Source organism: Leucoraja erinacea, chromosome 1 (assembly GCF_028641065.1).
Source record: "Leucoraja erinacea ecotype New England chromosome 1, Leri_hhj_1, whole genome shotgun sequence".
Lineage (NCBI taxonomy): Eukaryota > Metazoa > Chordata > Chondrichthyes > Rajiformes > Rajidae > Leucoraja > Leucoraja erinaceus.
Window position 1 is genome coordinate 26,365,456 of NC_073377.1, and position 8,538 is coordinate 26,373,993.

Genomic DNA, 8,538 nt, shown 5'->3' on the forward strand with positions numbered 1-8,538 from the left:
GTCTAATGTGCGTAAATGAGAGGTTATCCACTTTGGTAGCAAGAACAGGAAGGCAAATTATTATCTCAATGGTGTCAAGTTAGGAAAAGGGCAAGTACAATGAGATCTGGGTGGCCTTGTACATTAGTCACTGAAACTGTGCATGCAGGTACAGCATGCAGTGAAGAAAGCTAATGGCATGTTGGCCTTCATAGCAAGAGGAGTAGAGCAGAGGAGCAAAGAGGTCCTTCTGCAGTTGTACAGGGTGCTGGTGAGACCGCACCTGGAATATTTTGTGCAGTTTTGGTCTCCTCATTTGAGAAAGGACATTCTTGAGGGAGGGCAGCGTAGGTTCACGAGGTTAATTCTCGGGGTAGCGGGACTGTCATATGATGAAAGAATGGAACAACTGGTCTGGTATTCACTGGAATTTAGAAGGATGAGAGTATATCTTACCGAAACATTTAAAATTATTAAGGGATTGGACAAGCTAGATGCAGGAAACATGTTGGGGGAGTCCAAAACTAGGGGCCACAGTTTCAGAATAAGGGGTAAACCATTAAGAACTGAGATGAGGAAAAACTTTTTCACACAGACAGTTGTGAATTCGTAGAACTCTCTGCCTCAGAAGGCAATGGAGGCCGATTCATTGGATGCAAAAGAGAGTTGGATCATGCTCTTAAGGCTAGAGGAATCAAGGGATATGGGGAGAAGGCAGGAATGGGGTACTGATTGTGGATGATCAGCCATGATCACGTTGAATGGCGGTGCCTGGTCGAAGGGCAGAATGGCCCATTCCTGCACCTATTATCTATGTATTTATATTTTGTTTTTAATTGTCTGATGTATATTGTGTTTTTATCATGTGGGAGTAAAGCACTGTCAAATTCCTTGTATATATATTTACTTGGCTAATAAATTTATTCCGACTGACCTCTGACTAAATTTCCACCCGGCATTGAAGCCTTGAGCAATTTCCCAAAAGAACAATTTCCAATCCTTGTGGAAAAGCAGTTTGAAGCAATAAGCTTTGCTCTTTTAAAAAGAACAAGCTTAGTTATCATGTTATAGTTGGCTTGTCTATGTACTAATGTAATAAACAAAGCAGCTGTGACTGACTGTATGCTGCAATCACATTGAAGTGGGTGTACCTGTTTTATGAGTAATTTTACAAGAGTAAATTGAAGTGTGTTTATCACATGTATCCAGCACATTTATAAATCACTTCTCCATATTCTCTCATATGTTAGCTGTTTTACTTTGCATAAATGTCACTTTATTTGTTGGATATTTTCACTTTTATTTCAAAGTACAACGTGAAGAGCAGCTGCCCCAGCACCGACCCTTGCGGAACTCCACAAGTCACTGGCAGCCAACCAGAAAAGCATCCTTTATTGCCATTTTTTGAGTTCTGCCATCCAAACAACCTGCTATTCATGCTAGTATTAGACCTTTGATACTGTGGGTTCTCATCTTACTTAGCAGCCTAATGTGTGGCACCATATCAAGTGTCAGAGGTGATGGGGAGAAGGTAGGATAATGGGGATAGGAGGAAGAGTTAGATCTGCCATGATTGAATGTGTAAGGAAGGAAGTTTTGAATGAAGGAACTGCAGATGCTGGTTTAAACTGAAGATAGACACAAAAAGATGGAGTAACTCAGCAGGACAGGCAGCATCCCTGGAGAGAAGGAGTGGGTGATGTTTCGGGTCGAGATTCTGGTTAGGGATAAGGGAAACGATAAGGGATAAGGCCCGCGTGAACCAACCTGATCTCCCGGTTGCTGGACACATTAATTGTCCTTCCCATTCCTTCACATACCCTTCTAACCTCGGTCTCCATTGTCAGAGGGAGGCTAAATGAAAATTGAAGGAACAGTATCAAATATTTTGCTTGGGCAGCTTATAGCTCAGAGGTATGAATATTGATTTATCTTATTTCTGGTCGCCCCGGTATTCCCTCTCTCACTATTTGTCCCCCACCCAAGTCACACTAGCTTCTGATTTTCACCCTACATACAGCTTACAATGGCTTGTTTCCTTGCTCATCATTACATTTTTGCATATCTTTCATTCATTGTTTTTTATCTATCCACATCACCATCCACATCTCTTGTTTCCCTTTTCCCTAACCAGTCTGAAAAAGGGCCTAGACCTGAAATGGCACCCATTCCTTCTCTCCAGAGATTCTGCCTGTCCCTCTGAGTTACTGCAACTTTTTGTGTCTAGCCATGATTGAGTGGTGGAGTAGACTTGATGGGTCAAATGGACTAATTCTACTCCTATTCCTTATGACATGAAAGTAGAAATAGTTGATGCTATTGATTGAAGATCAGATCAAAGGCATTTGTATGCTGCAGTGTTAAAAGACTACCCACACCTCAACCTGTGCAAAATTTAATAGTTGGGGAAAGAAGACTTTTAGTACATTAGCCAAGGTTAGTTAGCTTCAAAGGCTTTCTCTGTTTTACAGTTGGATCATAGGTAATTATTCCACATCTCCATTGTCCTTTACCTCTTATCCCCCAATACTTAACAAAAGTACAGTTCATGGAAATCAACAAAGCTGCAGATACTGGAAACCTAAAATAAAACAGGAAGTGCTACCCAAATGAAAAAGATCTGAAACACTAGAAAAATATCTGAAAGACTTTTGTACATGATTCCTGACTGAGTGTTTCAGCAAATCTGGGTTATTCGTAAAATCTCCAAATGCATCAAACATCTAAAACATTTTTTGGTAGAAAATAACAATTATTTCCTGTAAAAGTAAATGTTTTCTGACAATTTTTCTAACTAAATAGTCTAGCTCTGATTTTCACATCTAATTTCCAGATTCCGAATGTTTGAGCAAAGATTACAAACCTATAATTGCTCCCCAATAATTTTCTTTCTTTTTGTTTTACAGATAATGTGCCTCGATTAATTTTGTTTCTATTCATAGTTCAATGAGTCAAATAACACATTACAGTTCTATTTACATTTAAAATGGTCCCGTTTTCGATGGCAAATGGTTTTGTGATAACTAATTGCTGAAATTGTAGACAAAAGATCTTAATCACAATTTCTATACTCAAATCTACTGTTAGCAAATAAACTCATCCTCACTATATTTTATTATGCTCCAGGGGCAACTAAAACATGTATGTTTATATGTCACAGTAATTACTGGCTAAATCTTATTAGATCAATTGGGTATGAAATAATCTGACTGCACAATTCATTACATCAGATATAAAATGAATTTATTTACAAAATCTCCTAACCATGGCATATAGAATAATTATTGAGAGGGGTTATAAAATAATCATGAAGAAAATGATGCATGTTCAATATATAATTGACAAAATGCTGGCTTTTTATTTTCCGGAGATGGTTTCCACTTGTTGGAGTAACCATAGTGACAACATGTTTTTTAGTAATTGGGGAAGGTTTTTTTTTGTAAATCCTCTGGCGGATAAGATAAGGAAGTGGGGATTAGTTAGGGCTCTGCGGAAAATCCTCCAGCCTCTAAGTCAGAGCATTGCGAGTGCATGTCTGTGAAACAAATAAGTAGTTGACACAATCCGGCAACCCAGTGCTGCACTGTAGAAAGATTGCACAGTTCTCTTTGTCATCCTGTGGTGGAGGATTTTAAATGGGGCGTTAAACGCCTGATGATGAGACAGAGTACAGTAAGGAGATAAAGAACATAATGACATGGGGTCAGAACAATAACCTCTCCCTCAATGTCTGCAAGACAAAGAACTTCAGGAAACGCCGTGGACTACGTGCCCAATTAGCATCAATGGTGTGGGTGTGGACATGTTTGAGAGCTTCAAGTTATTTAATATTACTAATAATTTGACATGGATCAACCAGGAAGGCACTTCAACGCTTCTACGAACTTTGGAGACCGAATATTCGGCATGTCTCCAGTGATTTCCAAACCTCTATAGATGCACCATAGAAAGCATACAATCGGGTTACCTGACAAGTGATCCCACAGTCCTATTTCAAAGAGGAACCATGAGGTTACGTAGCCAAAGAACAATTTTCAATTCATGTTCTAGGAAATTCAAAAATGTCAGATACTCAAATATCCTCCTTGATCTTTTGTGTGATTTCAGCAAAAAATGATCCTTATAATCCATGAACTTGCTTAATCAAGAGAATGGAAGATTTATGCATTCAAGTTGTCCATGAAAATTTGAATTTTATATCTGAAATGTGACACGATAAAAGCCTAGATCATATACTTCATCATAATAATTCTGTGGAATATGTGTGTTGATAAAAAACAGAACATCTCAATGCTAAGGCAGTTGTGTTAGTATAACTTGCCTCTCAATCTTGATCTTGGGTGCCAGCAATGTGAATGTTGCATGTTTTAATTGTGACTACGTGGGTTTCTTCAGGATATCCAGGACAAGGGGTCACAGTTTAAGGATAAGGGGGAAATCCTTTAAAACCGAGATGAGAAAAACTTTTTTCACAGAGAGTGGTGAATCTCTGGAACTCTCTGCCACAGAGGGTAGTTGAGGCCAGTTCATTGGCTATATTTAAGAGGGAGTTAGATGTGGCCCTTGTGGAATCAGAGTGTATGGAGAGAAGGCAGGTATGGGATACTGAGTTGGATGATCAGCCATGATCATATTGAATGGTGGTGCAGGTTCGAAGGGCCGAATGGCCTACTCCTGCACCTAATTTCTGTGTTCCTATGTTTCTATATTCCAGTTTTTCAACAAAAAAAAAGGCATTATTATAGACGGCGAGGTGTGAAAGATACATCTTCTAGATGCGCTGGGATGCATCCTCAGTGATGTGACCTGGGCCATCGGATGTTTCGGGTCTCACAACATCAGACACCTTCGCCCAGGCGACCCAGCTGGGGTTGATCAAGCCCTGACTTGAGTCCCAGCAGCAACTGCCCACGGATCAGTCCTCTTAATCCAAAGCCATCTAGTAGCTTTCTCTGCGGCTTCGCTTGCGGATTGAATGGCCCTCTTCTTTGCCAACCCCGTAATCCCCAACAGGTTGAGGACTTTGCAGAGTGAGCATCCTGCAAAGCCTCTACAGCCCACCCATCTCTATGGGCTCATAGTATGTCTTCCAGCTGCTGTCCTGGCACATCGCCACCAGTTCCTGGTACTGTGTGCGTTTCCTCTCATTAGCCTCTTCAATACGTTCTTCCCAGGGCCACTGTCAGCTCCAGAATGATCAGCTGTTTTGTCACTTCAGAGGTGATGATCATGTCAGGCCGGTGTGATGTTGCTGTGATGTGCTGTGGGAATTTCAGCTGTTTGCCCAGATCGACGTGCAGCTGCCAGTCAGTGGCTGTGTAGAGGAGGCCCGTCCTTGTTTTTGGTTGTGATCGGGGCTTCTTGATTGAACTATTTGCGGCGTGGTGGTGTTTGTTGTTACCAATGGCAGTGGCTATGCTCTCAGCAACCACTTTGAGCAACAGGTCATGGCGCCACTGATAGCGACCTTCCCCAAGGGACTTTGGGCAGCTGCTGAGGAGATGTTCTAATGATCCTCTTCCAGAGCAAAGTGGGCAGGAAGGTGTCTCGCTCTTGCCCCAGATGTGGAGGTTTACTGGGCTTGGTAGGGCATCGTAGACAGCTTGGACAAGGAATCGGGCGCACTGGAAGTCTGCCTGCATGATGTTTGACCAGGTAATCCAGCGCTGCTGTATGCTCTCCCACCTTGTCCACGCTCCCTGCTGCCTGAGCCCCACCATCCTGCTCACACGCTCTTCCTCCACACCTGCTCGGACCTCTTCCTGGATTAGATGGTGTCTCTCCTTGCCCCGGGACTTGCCAACCAGTGTTTCCCAATCCCGCTCTGCCAGTTGCCATGACTCCCACCAATGCATTTTGCCTTAGGCGTGACTCTGCCACCTCCACTGCTTTCTCCGCTCTCCATTTCCCCCCTGTTCTCACCTCGATGCCAGCCGATGACACCTTCTGGTCCATGGAGTCCCTGCACTGCAGAGCCTCTCTTGTTCGCGCCACCATCAACTCTGAATGGGAGCTGCAAGATGTTACTGGTCCCATACAGTGCGGCACTGTTGAGGCTGTGGGAAAAGGCCAAGCCACCTGCGGAGAAAGCTGCTGATCTTCCTTTCGAGGGACTCAACCGTGGTCAATGGAACAACGTAAACCAGCAGAGGCCACAGAACTCGGGGCAGGATGGAATGCTGATAGATCCAGGCCTTGAATCTGCCTGGCAGACCTGACTTCAAGGTCTTTGATGGACTTTTGAATGGCGGCAGAGTCTTTCAGAGTTGCGTCAAAAACCTTTCCCAAACTCTTGACAGGTTGCTCAGTGATGGAGGGAATGGCAGTTCCGGATAGTAAAAAGTGGAATCTGTCAGTCACCTTCCCCTTCTTCAGCACCATGGACCTTGACTTTGTTGGCTTGAAACTCATCCTTGCCCAGGTTTCTCAAGACCTTGTAGGATCCACCTCTTTCCTGGGACCGATGTTATGGTGATGGTAAGGTCATCCATAAAAGCTGTTATTGGGGGCTGTCGTACACCAGGCTTGGTTAGGGGGCCTCTGCATTCCACCTGGGCTGACTTGGCCACCATGTTCATGGCAAGAGCAAAAAATAAAATAATAGAAATGGTGCAGCCCATTATTATTCCTTTTCCAAGCCGATGTCAGACTGATGTTTCTGACCCAGAATTCACCCTCAGCCTGAAATTATGGTAATAATCCAGGATCAGGACCTTGATCTTGCTGGGAACATAGTGTCGGTGTAGTGCAAACTCAACCAGTTTGTGCGGTATGGACCCATAGGCATTGGCGAGGTCCAACCACAGAACAACTAGGTCTCCTCTGTTTTCATAGGCTTCTCCGATGAGCTGTGTGACTACTCCAGTGTGCTCCAAGCAGCTGGGAACTACTGGAATCCCACCCTTCTGCACTGAAGGGTCGATGTACCTGTTTTTGAGGAGAAACTCAGTTAATCTTCGGGAGACAATGCTGAAAAACACCTCCAGGAATATATTAAAGTTTACAACTATGTTTAAGAAGGAACTGCAGATACTGGAAAATTGAAGGACCAATCAAACGTACCCTTAACAATCTTTCGTTTGACTCCTCCCATTTCCTCCAAATATAAGGCGTAGCTATGGGCACACGCATGGGCCCTAGCTTTGCCTGCCTCTTTGTTGGGTACGTTGAACAATCCTTGTTCGAGGCATAACGTGGTCCTATCCCCGACCTCTACCTCCGCTACATTGACAACTGCATTGGTGTTACCTCCTGCACCCACACAGAACTCACTGACTTCATCCATTTCACCACTAACTTCCACCTGGCACTCAAATACACCTGGACCATTTCCGACATCTCCCTACCATTTCTAGACCTCACTATCTCCATCGCAGGTGACAGACTACTGACCGACATCTACTATAAACCTACTGACTCCCATGGCTATCTGGACTACACTTCTTTCCACCCTGCTTCAAGGACCATCCCCTATTCCAAATTCATCCATCTACGCCGCTTCTGCACCCAGGATGAGGTGTTCCAAACCAGAGCATCGGAGATGTCCTCATTCTTCAGGGAGCAGGGATTCCCCTCTTCTACTATAGATGAGACTCTCACCAGGGTCTCTTCTATACCCCGTAACAGTGCTCACACTCCCCATCCCCCCACTCGTAACCAGGGCAGAGTCCCCCTTGCCCTCACCTTCCACCCTACCAGCTGTCACATACAACAAATAATCCTCCTACATTTTTGCCACCTCCAACGGGATCCCACCACTGGCCACATCTACCCATCTCCTAACCTTTCGGCTTTCTGCAAAGACCCATTCTCTCTGTAACTCCCTTGTCATTTTGTTCCTTCCCACCCAAACCACCCCCTCTCCTAGCACTTTCCCTTGCAACCGCAGGAAATGCTACACTTGTCGTTTTACCTCCCCCCTTAACTTCATTCAAGGACCCAAGCAGTCTTTCCAGGTGCGGCACATGTTCACCTGCTCCTCCTCCAACCTCATCTATTGCACCCGCTGCTCTTGGTGTCAGCTGCTGTGGAATTCTCTACCTCAGAGGACGATGGAGGCTGGTTCTCTGGATGCTTTCAAGCGAGAGCTAGATATAGGTATGTTACAAAACCTACCTGAATCGTCGTTGAGAATCTGTCCCAGCCCCGTGTGTGTGATTTTGGCGCTGTTTAGAGGGGGCAGGTTTAAAACGCGATTTTTACTAGGCTGTTCCAATCGAAAATGTTCAGCCTAGTAAATCATTAACGGAAAATCGCTGAAAGACCCCGTCGCAAAAGGTATTATTAGTTTTTATGGCCTTGTATAATAGTTATAGTAGTTTAAAAATCACTCTGTCAACCCGCGACCTCTCGCAGCCCCAGGGTTTTATAAAGCAAACAATTAAAGGTATGTACCTTATTTTTACATTAAAAGGGGCTTCTTAAGAACCCTGTATATAAAGTTTTCTATAGCGAGTAGCTCATTTTGGGCTCTTTATATCCCGCAGTATTTTCCTGGGCATTTGAGGGCACAAATCCAGTGCAATGTGAACGTTCTAAACCAGCGCGTTCACAGGATCC

General features: G+C 44.0%; 1 pseudogene; it reads right to left on the reverse strand.

Moving 5' to 3' along the window:
• Window positions 1–4,743: 4,743 nt before the first annotated feature.
• Window positions 4,744–7,031, reverse strand: LOC129708982 (uncharacterized; annotated as a pseudogene).
• Between the last annotated feature and the right edge of the window lie 1,507 nt (window positions 7,032–8,538).